At 38.7% G+C, this 13,972-nt stretch overlaps 1 protein-coding gene across 7 annotated transcripts in view; it reads right to left on the reverse strand.

Annotated features, from left to right (window-relative positions):
- The window catches only part of EXOC5 (exocyst complex component 5), a 62,163-nt gene that overhangs the window by 47,779 nt on the left and 412 nt on the right, over positions 1-13,972 (reverse strand). Inside the window, exon 1 of one of the 7 annotated variants that reach the window (XM_016926131.4) lies at positions 13,717-13,918. The exons of the other annotated variants lie outside the window; for them this stretch is intronic. The gene's annotated coding sequence lies outside the window, so the exon portion shown is untranslated. Of the gene's footprint in view, positions 1-13,716; positions 13,919-13,972 lie in introns of those variants that run through there. 7 annotated transcript variants of the gene reach the window in all.

Raw genomic sequence — 13,972 nt, forward strand, 5'->3', positions numbered from 1 at the left:
GAAATGCAAATCAAAACTACCATGAGATGCCACCTTACACAGGAAATGGCAAAGGGCCTAGCTATCAGAGAAGTAAGTTAAGATTGGAAGACCAAGGACAAGAAAGTCTGGAGTAGAGAGGCATATGGACTATACAATGAAAGAACTGTCCTCCCAAAATTCATAGGTTGAAGACTTAACTCCCAATGTGATGGTATTTGGGGATGGGACCTTTGGGGAGGTAATCAGTGTTAGATGAGGTCACAAGGTACAGGCACTCATTATGGGATTAATGTTCTTCAGGAAAAAGAAATCTCTCTCTGCACAAAGAAGAGATTCGTGAGCACAAAGTGAGACGGTGGTGCCTACAAGCTAAGAGAAGAGGCCTCAGCATGATAACTACCTTGCTGGCACTTTGATCTTGGACTTCTCAGCCCCCAGAACACTGAGAAATAAATTTCTGTTGTTGAAGCCATCCAGTCTATGGAATTTTGTTATGGAAGCCTGAGCTGACTAAGACAGACAGATACATGAAACTGGATGCAAAGTATGAAGTTCTTTGTATAACATGTTAGCACCAGAGAACATATACCATGAAAGAGGAACTAAGCAACCAAGTAGAAAAAATGACTTTGCTTGGCATTAGCACTCTGAGCACATGAACAAAGCAGACACAGTACAGACAACATGGCCCCAACTGCAAGGGGTCCTACTTACCAAGGCTGATCCAGCTACTGTGAAACCAAATATCTAGCCTAACAGTGACAGAGACCAACTCTAAGCCCCTAAAATAGCCCCATTCAAGACTAATCACATGGTTGGCAAGTTGACTACACTGGGCCCTTTCTACCCTAGAAAAAAGAATATTTTACTTTGATAGAAGGAGAAACATTTGAGTTGGATTTGCCTTTCCTCAGAGGCAGTGTTTGTTCCTCTGGCACAGGACTCCACATACCATATCACACCAAAGGACCCAGGCACCCAGTTTACAGCAAAGGAGGTAACCATGGGATTCACTGGTCATATCATAAACCACACCAACCAGAGGTAGGCAGACTAACAGAGCACTGGAACAGCCTGATGAAGGCACAGCTGAAGCACCAGTTCAGAGGGCATACTCTATTAAAATGATGCACTGATCGGGTGTGGTGGCTCAGGCCGGAGCTCAGGAGTTCGAGACCAGCCTGGGCAATACAGTGAAACCCTGTCTCTACTAAAATACAAAAAATTAGCTGGGTTGGTGGTGGGCACCTGTAGTCCTAGCTACTCGGGAAGCTGAGGTAGGAGAATTGCTTCAACCCAGGAGGGAGAAGTTGCAGTGAGCCAAGATCACACCATTGTACTCCAGCCTGGGCGACTGAGCAAGACTCCGTCTCCAAAAGCAAAAAAAAAAAAAAAAAGGAAGCACTATTCTCCAAGATGCAGTATATATTCTGAATTAAAAGGCTTTATATGATGCTGTGACTCCCATAGGAAAAACACATGAGTCTGGCAACAAGAGGTAAAAGCAGAAAGTGGGTTCACTTATCATGACTCCCAGTTTGTGCTTGGGATCCCTGTAACTCTAGGTTCTTCCGGAATAGTCTTGGTCCCCAAAGAAGGAACACTTTTGCCTACGAACATAGTAAGAGTGTCATTAAACTATAACTACAAGTACTGCCTGGTCATACTGTCTCTTTATATCTAGGGAATAAGAAGAGGAGTGATCATCTTTGGCTAGGGCAATCAACCATAATGATCAGGATGAGGCAGGGCTGCTAATACACAATGGGGGCAGAGAGCAGTATGTTTGGCACACAGATGATCCTCTCAGGGATCTCTTAACACCCCCTCAACCAATTCTGAAAATGTACGGACAAGTGTTACAACCCTGGCCTAAAAAGGGTATTATAACCAGTTAAGATACCAAGAACATCAGAGGTACCAGTTGAAGGTAAGGCAGAGTTACAATCGATAGTAGAGGTGAGAGACAGTGAATATCAGTTGCAACTCCGAGACCAGCTATAGCAGTGGGGGCCACAGTTCATCTCACTAGCCTTCTTCTTCTAATTTTCCTCCAGGATGAGACCCAACCAGAATGTCAGAAGAGCTGCTCCCCAAATGTATATGAAGAAGTAAAGTCTAATAGTGGAACAAGGGTTGTCTGTGGTGAACACAATAATGTGCCATCCAGATTGCCCTTCAACAAGGGACTTGCTCTAACTGCTAATAGTGCTGTCAACAAAAAGCCTTCATGGGCAGATTTTCAGGGACCTCATCAGATGCAAAGAGACACTTCACCCAATGTCATGTCTTTCCCAATGTGATCCATACCCAATGACTGATTAAGATGGGAGTATAAGGGCCAGACCACTTTGGTCCAAAGCAGGACAACTCTGACAGGTCATTTTAGTTTCAGACCCCCCCACAGGAGCCATCAACACTGCCACTGGACGAAAACTGTAACTCTACTTCTCCACATGCTCAATCTTGTATCCTTGCTCTGCCCCTCATAAATGTTCATCCAAGGTTACTTCCTAATAAATATTCTGCATACTAAACTGTCTCAAAGTCTGCTTCCCAAAAGACCCAACCTGCAACACCTTAGTAGTCCATTCAAGAGATGGCAGTGACTCAGATGAAAGTGGCAGTGGATGAGGTGCTGAGAAATAGGTTCATGACGTTTTAAGGCATGCATTCATATAAGTTGCTGATAGACTGGATATGTGGAGAAAGAAAAAAAAGGAATAAAAGATTACTCATTGAGGTAGAGGTTTGCAGCCAGGACAACTTTGTGAATGGTGGTGCTAATTACTGAGATGGGAAGATCAGGGAAGGAGATGGATGAGGGAGCAGTGAAACAAGAGTTTTGTTCCACATATGTTAAAGTGTAGACGCCTATTAGATATGTAAGAGAAATATAGAGCACATAGATGGAAAAACAAATTTTTACTACATGGAAGAAGCTGGAGCTTCACAAAATTTGAATCATCAACATGTAGATGGTTACTTAAGGACTGGTTGAGATCTAGGAGGAAGAAAGGCATGCCAAGATTTGGAGATAAGAGGAGGAAAACAATCCAACAAAAGAAAGCAAGAGGCACCAGTGTAGGTGGAAGAAAATAAGAGGTCAGTGTCCTGGAAGCAAAGTACACATTTTATCCTCAGAGACAAATTATCACAAGGGTTTACGAGAAGTCAGCAATTGATCCCCAAGGGATGGAAGTTCCAAAAAAGCAAAAAATAAAAAATAAATAAATAAATAAAAATTTAAAAATTCTGCTTATATAAGCAAATAAATCCTAATGCCTTGCTTTCTAATACTTTATCTTGCTGCAAAGGCGCTTACAGTGACAAAAAGCCAAATTAACAAATCCTAAGACCTCCAAATGACCAAGTCCTCCCAAAAGACTTCTCAAACAATTCCCTGTAATACAAATACCTGTAAAAAAATTTTTAAATCCTTCAGAATTTTATAAGGCTGATAAAGGTTTAGCTTCACTGTTTTGCTATAGTAATCAAAAGCAAAAATTACCAAGCCAAAACAAAAATCTAGAACTATGCACTAAGATACTATCATATGAAATTTAGCTTTACATAATTGGTTGTTATATTGCTCCATTAAACTGATTTTATATGCTTTACAAATGTTACCAATTGTAACATTAAAATATGATGTTTGTCATTGTGGGAGACAGTGTGGCGATTCCTCAAGGATCTAGAATCAGAAATACCATTTGACCCAGCAATCCCATTACTGGGTATATACCCAAAAGATTACAAATCATTCTACTATAAAGACACATGCACACGTACGTTTACTGCAGCACTATTCATAATAGCAAAGATTTGGAACCAACCCAAATGCCCATCAATGACAGACTGGATAAAGAAAATGTGGCACATATATACCATGGAATGCTATGCAGCCATAAAAAAGGATGAGTTCATATCCACTGCAGAGACATGGATGAAACTGGAAACCATCATTCTCAGCAAACTCACACAGGAACAGAAAACCAAACACTGCATGTTCTCACTCATAAGTGGAAGCTGAAAAATGAGAATACATGGACACAGGGAGGGGAACATCACACACCAGGGCCTGTCAGAGGGTAATGGACTAGGGGAGGGACAGCATTAGGAGAAATACCTAATGTAAATGAGGGGTTGATGGGTGCAGCAAACCACCGTGGCATGTGTATACCTACGTAACAAACCTGTACGTTATGAACATGTATCCCAGAACTTAATGGTATTTGTGGTCATTGCTACTGAAAAATCTCTTGGATGTCAATCCCTTGGACAGGAACATAAATCCCTAATTAAATAATGTTGCTTCCTTGACACAAATTCAATTTTTATATTTTCTTGTATCTCCATTCCCAAAAGCAGATCCAATACAATGTGTTGGAACCACCCAAAAACTCAAAGAAACTAGGATATTTCCCCCAGCCTAGGTAAAAAAAATAAAGTAAGTCTCAGATCGTTTCAGAGAGATATTTCTGTATCTTGTTAAACCAACTAACCCATCGGTTCAAAAGTACTGCCTATCATGTATTTTCCTTAAATTTATTATGGATACCACTGTCTAACAAATCATTAAAACACTACCTCCTTTTAGTGAGAAACTTCCCTATATAATTCCTACTACACTATCAAATTCACACACGCTTTTCTTTTTTTTTTTTTTTTGAGATACAGTCTCACTCTGTCACCCAGTCTGCAATGCAGTGGTACAATCTCGGCTCCGCCTCCTGGGTTCAAGCAAGTCTCATGTCTCAGCCTCCTGAGTAGCTGGTATTACAAGTGTGCGCCATCACATCCGGCTAATTTTTATATTTTTAGTAGAGATGGGGTTTTGCCATGTTGGCCAGGCTGGTCTCTAACTGCTGGCCTCAAGTGATCTGCCCGCCTCAGTCTCTGGAACTGCTCGGATTACAGGTGTGAGTCACCACATGCAGCCAAGTTCACACTCTTATATCTACCCTTTAGGGTTCTTATCTTGTACCACCTACCCAAATTTCTCTGTACCTCAAAACAAACAGCCACACTTCCGTCAGACTATTCCAGTCTTCTTTTCAAGCCCATGCTACTCCTGCTTCCTAACCTGTGGCCAGGTAACTCACCCCACCAAGTATGCCCTTTCTCCTCCAACAATTCAAACACTGCTATACCATTACTCGAAGCCTAGCTCTATTCCCGTTTATTCTTTGAAGGGTTCCTTCCTTACATGGTCTCCATTAATTTCTCCACTCTTAAACCCCTATGAAGCTTAAAAATTCAAATCCCAACACAGAACATTACTAATTGTCATTTTGTCATTTATTGATTTAGAATCATTTTCATAAGTTTCACTCTTTTCTCCATACTTAAATTGAAAGCAAGGGGACGCTGTGTCATACATTTCTCTTGCTTTCCAGCTGTAGTCAACAGAACAATGCTGAGCATACCAAAACACTAGCTAGTTGGGGCCATGGCTGAAACCCCTGCAGAGGGTCTTGAAAGTCATGCTCTTGATCCATACATCCAAAACCAAAAAGGCAGGACCACCACCCCACAACCCAGAAATAAAGAACAGGCATTACATGGTACTATCAATCGAAGATTCTAACAGAAACCAAATATGAGCCTAATACAATTCTGGCACTACAAAGAACCAAAAGAATTTTATAATATTCGGCCTCTACTTTCTAACCCCATTTTCTTTGATTTTTCAGTGAGATTCTTTACGTGTTTTCTGTATATTAATAAATAAGTTATATTTATTGAATACCGAGTTTTTAAAAAAGCACGACAAAATATTTTGTCTCAGGCTAGCAAAATGGATTTCAAAGGTAGTATGAAAAGGTAGAAAAATAAAGCTCATTAAGACACTAATATAACTAAAGCAAACTTTGAAAAAGTATTTTGAAAACTACTTGCACAAACACTACAAAATAAATAATTTTACTTTTTAAAATTAGTCAATGTTAACATTCAATCTTGAAGCCCTTTAAACTATGAAATTAGCCAATTAATCATGTTATCAAAATTGTTTTGAAGACTATTTAAACGATGGTAGTTTAGAATCTTACAAAATATTTTAGATTCTCTTAAGCAAAATATTTTTCCAGGATAGAATATATCTCATTTCGAACAGTAAAGTTATATATATTATGTCTACGTCCAAAAGGGAGAGGTAACAAATGTCACAATTCCTGTTACACTAGTCTCAGCAGAATCATATAATTAGATTTAAAATTCGTAATGCAAGAATGTTCTTTAAATATCATCACAGCCCAGCTCTTTCATCTCATTTTTATAAATAAAGAAACTGAGGAAATGAAATTTAAGTCTTATCAAGGTACTAAACCAGTATTCTAACCCAGATATTTTTCCCACTCTATTATAGTGCCTTTAACATTTACAGACTGTGAAATTACTTTAAATATTTAATAAAATCTGCCATTAGCATTTCAAATCAAATTAAGTGTATTGCCAAATATACACGTTAAATATTCTTACAGGCATTTAATAGACACCTTGGAAATGAAATTAAACAAGTGAAGGAATCATTTGCTTCTTTCGTTTATTATATCTTGAATAAGCAAAGATATGTAAATAACTATATTTTCTCATTTTCAAATTTCGGCTTCAAGGAAGTAACATCAGAAAAGTTTGCTAAGTTTTAAAAATATATACATACATAAACTATTGACAATCAAACTTTTAAATTATTTATCACTCAACTAGAACTTTTAATTTGTAGGTTATGTTTATTTGCACGGTGTTACATGAAATTGCAATCCACTTTTAAGAGAACAAGGCAATCAATCACTCTTTCAAATCTCTCTCACACATGTGGGCACACACACACCTCAACTATCTCATTTCCTGGGAACACCAGGGACTCAGTATTTTAGATTAATTACACACATGTGCAGTCTATAATACTGTCCTCAATTTAATGACTTGCTTATTCCAAAAGTTCACTTCCAAGTTGCTTGGACTGGAGAACTCCAAAGCATAAAATACTTAAATGGAACTCTATTACTCTTAAGCATCAACCTCTACCTCTACCACTGTCTCCACTAAGACCAGCAGAAGGCTATTAGATCTTGGTGCAGGTAAGAAATTGATCGGCCTCTGTTACAGTGATCTATTGCTGCCTAACAACCACTCAAATAGTTAGTGGCCTAAAATAACAATAATCATACTGTTCACAAATCTGATTGGAGGAGGGCTCAGCAGGGAAACCTGGTCTCTGCTCCACATGAAATAAGCTGGGGCTGCTCAACTTGGCTAGAAGATAGTCTTCCAAGATGGCAAGTTGGTGTTTACTGTTAGCTGGGAGTTCAGCCAGAGCCAAAGGGCAAAGGGCCTTGGTTCTTTCAAAGGGCTGCATGGGCTTTCTCTTGGCATGGCTGCTAGAGTCCAAGAGGTTACCTAACCTTGCAAATCACTACATAGCATCACTTCTATAGTCATAGGCCTGTACAGATTCAAGAAGTGAACATAGACCCTACTTCCTATGGGAGGGGCATAAACATCACAATGTAGGATGGCAGATCTTGTGACCATCCTGAAAAATACAACCTTCCACAGCCCCTTTTTGTAATCCTCTCCTACTATAATCTCCTACTTCTTGGATCATTTACTCTGAGTCAACTGAGACTGAGAAGGCTGAAGTGTTCCCTCCCTGATAGATCTCTAATCTAGTTCTCATCTCAATCCACTTAAATTGAAAGTGGCCGACACCTAATTTTTTAAAATGGATACTACTCTCTTAATAGTATGCTTCTAAGCAATTTAAATTTCTCAACTCAATTTAGTCATCAAAAAAACCTTCTGAAGTAGATACCATTATTTCCCCCATTTTACAGATGAGAAAACTGAGGTACAAAGAGGTTGGGTAACTTGCCAAGATCACACAACTAGTAAGAGGCAGAGCTGAGAGATGTCTTCCACCTCCTGGCTAAATTACCACCCACATAAAGTGATACTTCCTAAACTGCTATGTCTAACTGTGATCTCTTTCTGAGTTACTAATTCATATTTCCATTTGCCTTGTGGACTTCTTTACCAGGATGTCTTGCTAAAAACTCAAAGTGTAAATACGTGTGTGTGTGTGTGTGTGTATATATATATACGTATATATATACATATATATTAAGTATATATACATATATGTATATATATTAAGTATATATACATATATACATAAGTATATATACATTAAGTATATATGTATATACGTAATATATATACACACATATATATATACTTAATGAATATATTATTTCTTCCCCCTGCAAGGGTCCTTCTAATTTTCTCTGTCACAGTTAATGAATCACCAACCACCTACTTTTCAAAGTTTACAAATTTGGAATTTTAACTCCTCAGTAATCAAATTCTTTTAATTCTTCCTCCAAAATTCTTTTCAAATTTCTTCTCTGTTGCCATTGAATTAGGTTAGACTTTCATCTGACCAGATTAATCAGTCAACAGATAATTCTGGAACACTTACCAAATGACAAGAACTATGTCAGGTTGCCCACGATCCCTATTTTCCCAGCTAACAATTTCTTCCCCCATAGAAGGCGATTCTTCACACTAACGTTAAAATTGTCTGTCTCCCTGACCCTTACCCAAAAAAAGTAAGGTCAGCCCTCTTGCATGAGCTATAAAAAGCCTTCTTAGAACTTCCCCCAGGCTGGGCCCAGTGGCTCATGCCTATAATCCCAGCACCTTGGGAGGCCCTAGGTGGGAGGACCACTTGTGTCCTGGAGTTCGAGACTAGCCTGGGCAATACAATGAGACCCCGTCCCTACAAAAAATAAAAAATTAGCCAAGCATGGTGGCACATGCCTGTAGTCCCAGCTACTCAGGAGGCTGAGGTGGGAGGATCGCTTTTGCCTAGGAGGTCGACGCTGCAGTGAGCTGTGATTACACTACTGCACTCCAGCCTGGGTGACAGAGCAAAACCCTGTCTCAAAAAACAAAAAAACTGGCCAGGCACGGTGGCTCACGCTTGTAATCCCAGCACTTTGGGAGGCCGAGGCAGGTCGATCATGAGGTCAGGAGTTCGAGACCAGCCTGGCCAACACAGCGAAAGCCCATCTCTACTAAAAATAAAAAAATTAGCCGGGCATGGTGGCAGACACCTATAATCCCAGCTACCCAGGAGGCTGAGGCAGGAGAATCGCTTGAAACCAGAGGCAGAGGTTACAGTGAGCTGAGATCACGCCAATGTACTCCAGCCTAAAAAAAAAAAAAAAAAAGCAAAAAAACAAAAAAACTGCCCTCGAACTCCTATGGTCTCAATGCCTTGCCACCACTCCCTATTCTTAAAATATGCACATACACATCCTAACTCTTCTCAACTGCCTCACCTTACAACAAACTGGAGCCATCTTGTGTCTCTGCCTTGGAATGCCCTTCTCCTGTTTGAAAAATCTCTACTCATCCATCAACATCCAATTTCTATATGCCATTACTAAATGAAACCTTTCCTAATAATCCCTGGAAAAGATTCTATACTCCCACTGCGCTGTATTAATGTATTAACATGTCTGTCTTCCTCAACCAGATGCTTAACTCAACATCTTTTAACTCTAGTACCTGGAATGTCTGGCCTACAGATTCATTCAATGTTTGCAGAATGAATACATTCTATCATATCCATGATACTACAATTGGTAGCCAAGGTCTATAAACACTTAACAACTAATATGGTTAAAATAAATAGCATTTCAGCACCTTGACAGTAACGGGGTGCTCCTTACTTGTGTATCTCATGTTCGTTAGTATATACCTGGCTAGCTAATTGAACAAGAGACATCATTTTCAACAACTCTAACTAGCTTTTGTAATTTAGTTTGAAAAATTAAGAGACAAATAAATGTGGGAAAAGGTGTTCTTCAATATTCATACTCTAATTTGGAAGTCAAACAGCCATTGCTATCATAGCCAAATTACCTGACCTCAAGCACTATTATCAAGGAACCTATATTTACAGAAAGAAAAAAAAATGAATTTTTAATCCTGGCATTTAGGACCTCCAAAATTAAACCCCAATTTACCTTACATGCCACTCCTCCTCTTTATGTGTGCTATATATACTCCAGCCAAAATGAACGTTCCCCTTATCTCCAGGGCCTACAACCCTCCCTTTATGTCTTAGCTTTTATTGTCTGCTTTACTGAAAAGTCCCTCCATCCAGTTCCACAAACTCAAATCTAATTTATCCTCTGTAGGTAATTCAAATGCCACCTTCTAATCCTTTCTTTCTTCTAGAGGTAACCTTCCCATCCTCTCAACACCTATGGCACATCTAGACCTCTTTGAAACCATTTATAACCTTATTTTTAAGAGTATAGAATCATATATCCACCTTCTCTCCCTCTATTTGATAAGGACAGGTTCTATACTTAATTCTATTTTCCAAAATATGTACCTTGTAATTCACAAAATTAAGTTAACAAGCAGTAGAAAATAAGTCTCTTTAAAAAAGAAAGAAAACAGTCTCATGGTGAAAAAAGTTGGGGAAATGGACTTCTCATCATCTTTAACATATTAAGGCATACTGCAAATCTCCAACGAAACAGACTATGCTAATTTCCATAACTTACTTGGTCACTGAACCCTTTTTTTTTTTTTTTTTTTTGCGACACATCTCATAGGATTAATATTTCTACGGCATGCCCTTTGAGACATGCAGCCTCGTTAATTTCAGAACTTTATCTTGAACTTAATAAGTACTCAACAAATATTTGTAGAATGAATGAATAATTAACCCTAGTTACTAACCAAGAACTCTCCCATAATGGTAGCCCAAACAGAGAAAAGCGAAGATTCTTGAAGAATTATGGGGGAAAAAATTAAGCAAATGAGGAAAGAATGTCCTCAGTAGCACAATAAAAGGAGAGAGGAACATTTGCAACAACATAAAAAGAACTGGCGGGGCACGGTGGCTCACACCTGTAATCCCAGCACCTTGTGGGGCCAAGGTGGGCAGATTGTTTAAGCCCAGGAGATCAAGACCAGCCTGGGCAACATGGTAAAACCTTGTTTCTGCAAAAAATTTTTAAAAATCAGCTGGGCATGGAGGCAGGCACCTCTAGTCCCAGGTACTCTGGAGGCTAAGGTGGGCAGATGGATTGTGCCAGGAGGGTAGAGGCTGCAGCGAGCAGTGATTACCCAACTGCACTCCAGCCTGTGCGATAGAGCAAGACCCTGTCTCAAAAACAAAGAAAAGAAAATTTAAAAAGGAATTTCTGAGCCCAGCCACTTTGTATATGTAGAAGATACAATTTATCTACACCACATAAGAATCCTTACTCAGAATGTCTATCCTGAGGAGATTTAAAAACACTGTACATGGATCTTTTCAGAAAGATCTGTCAACAAAAGTTGAAACTAAGAAGGTATTCTGAGAAACTTCCAGGATATACACTATTACAATAGCCAAATCATCTATTACTAAATCATTTCGGTCAACTGAGGAAATATATTACAGTTTGATTTTGTTATATGAAGTTGTTTTCATTGAGAGTCATGGGACCAATAAGATTTTAAAAGAAGCAGAGTTAACATAATGAAATTTCATGGATTCAAAAGCTTAATTTTGTTTTCATTTAACTTCTCCTAACATGAAAAGTGAAAGCATAATTCTATTTAACAGTGCATGAAAATCAGGATGCATAAAAACCAAACATCCTTGACTACATCCTGCCTTCCGTTTTCCACAGTTCTCCAGCTGGGACTAAGAAAGGGAAGCAGGAGAAAAAGATACTTCCCGTGACTTGTACTACAACCTAGATGCTATGGCAGTAGCTACAGGAAACTGAGCAGTGACAGGATTTTTTTTCCTCCTCCCTCCAAGGCCAAGAGATCAACTTTTCACTTGGGGATGAAAACTTACTCAAGAGTAGAGTCCACTGTAGGGCTGGATTCATAGCAGTACCAGAAAAGATAAATGCACTTCTTAATTATAACTATTGAAACTTAATTGTAACTATTATACTTTTAATTATGATGAAGCAACAAGCTACATATAGTCAAGAAAAAAAGTCACGTCAGTTTTAAGATCTATAAATACGTTTAAATTTGTCTTAAAAACCCTCTGGCCTAAGGGTAGTCTAAGGGCTACTGTCTCTATTATCACAGAATCTTACTGGCTACCATGTAACTAGAGTCACTAAATTACGTTATATATATATATGTTATATATACTTATATATATGTGTGTGTGTGTATATATATATATATATATAAAACGTATACATATACTACTTAACCTAATGGCAGGATCCCAGAAAGCAAAATATATATTTCCCCACCTCCTCCCCTTCCCCGCTAGGGAGAGGGGAAAAAAAAATCAAACATATTTCCAAATAAGTTACTGAAATCATGTGGTCAAACATTTAAATAAAAATATACATAAGATGGTCCAAGGTACAACTGGAACTGTCAAGCAGGATTAACTCAAAGGATAATGTCTTATGAACCGTATGACAACATATATAACAGTTTTCAGTTAAGAGCTGGCTTGCCGGCAAATACCTTAATTAAAGATCTCATACAACTTCATCGTTTTCTCCCTTTTTAAGATGTGAAAAATAAAACAAGGAACCACAGCACTACTTAGTACCTAGGGACACAGTAAAAGTTCCTAGCAGGAAAAATGTCTCCCCGTTCTTGTGTCAATAAACAGATGGCACAATTTTGGAATTACAGAAATTAATGTAGCATATCTCCCAACACTTAAGTGAGAAAATACAATATCTCTGAAGTCTTTCTTGTAATTACAATCCTTCATTCACAAATTACTGTCTTATTACAACTTATTATAACAATAACATATATTACTCCTCTCAAAAAAAGCATTATCTATCCAAAAGCTGACTGATATGCAAAATATAGTAACAATAACAAATGTAAATTTCCATTTGTTATTAAAACTGTGGCATTCAAATTGTAAGCCACAAAAACTGCTGAATCTTACGCAGAAAAAGGATACCATTTTCACTTATGGAGAAGTTCCCTATTGTGGATTACAGTCTTCTCAATTATTACACTTTTGTTACTCAATGTGAAACACAAGCACACACACAAAAAAGGGGTCTTTCTTTCCTTTTTCTTATCCGTTTTCATTTCTTTCACACAAGGAGATGCTTTATACGTGTCATTGTTTTGTAGCCTAATTAGAGTTTTCCTATTCTATTATCTCAAACTTTTATCACAGCTTCTTACAACGGACTTCACGAAATTAAATTTTAAGGTTTAAATACTGTAAACGCTCGAGGAAAGACATTAGTATTCTCACTATTACATATTAAGGATTCTCTAGCTTGCAGTTAGGTGATTTTATAATACACGTAAATGCATATAATACACTTAAGGTGCATTATATACATGAAACGAAGTGTTCGTTTTATTTTATAAACGTTTTTTTATTTTATAATACACGTAAATGCCTCGAGTGTATTATTATGTATTACATGAAATAAAGTGTTCACTTGAATTTTGCCTCCCTTCAGTCTATCTCTCTTCAGTCGAAAGAGATAAGTAGGCCTTTATTGTCCAAAAAAAAAAAAAAAAAAAAATTGTCCCAGCCTTTTCAAATGTCAGGTTAAACTGGCAGTCCTATAAATGCCACCTGCAACCTTACTAATGGAATAATTATTCAAAAACGAGAAGCCCCCAAGAGTCCCGATCTCAAGTGGCTTCCTCCTATTATTCCCGCGAGGACCCCAGCGACAAGACTCGCCCAACCTGAGGCTCCTGGCTCTCTTTCCTCGTCCTGAGTCAGCTCTTCCCACTACTCATCCGGAGTAGACATCTTCCAACACCCGAACCTTCCAGACTTTCCCTCTTGCCCCCACAAACAAAAGCAACCCTCCTCCCTTGGGACACCCGGCTTCCCCTCTCTGCCGACCGGCCGCCCAGCCCACCTCGGCCCCAAGCACCCCTCCCCCATTTCACGCTCCGCCCGCGCTGACACGGAGCTGCCACCCCAACCCTTCAGTTT

This window comes from Pan troglodytes, chromosome 15, assembly GCF_028858775.2.
Source record: "Pan troglodytes isolate AG18354 chromosome 15, NHGRI_mPanTro3-v2.0_pri, whole genome shotgun sequence".
Classification (NCBI taxonomy): Eukaryota; Metazoa; Chordata; class Mammalia; order Primates; family Hominidae; genus Pan; species Pan troglodytes.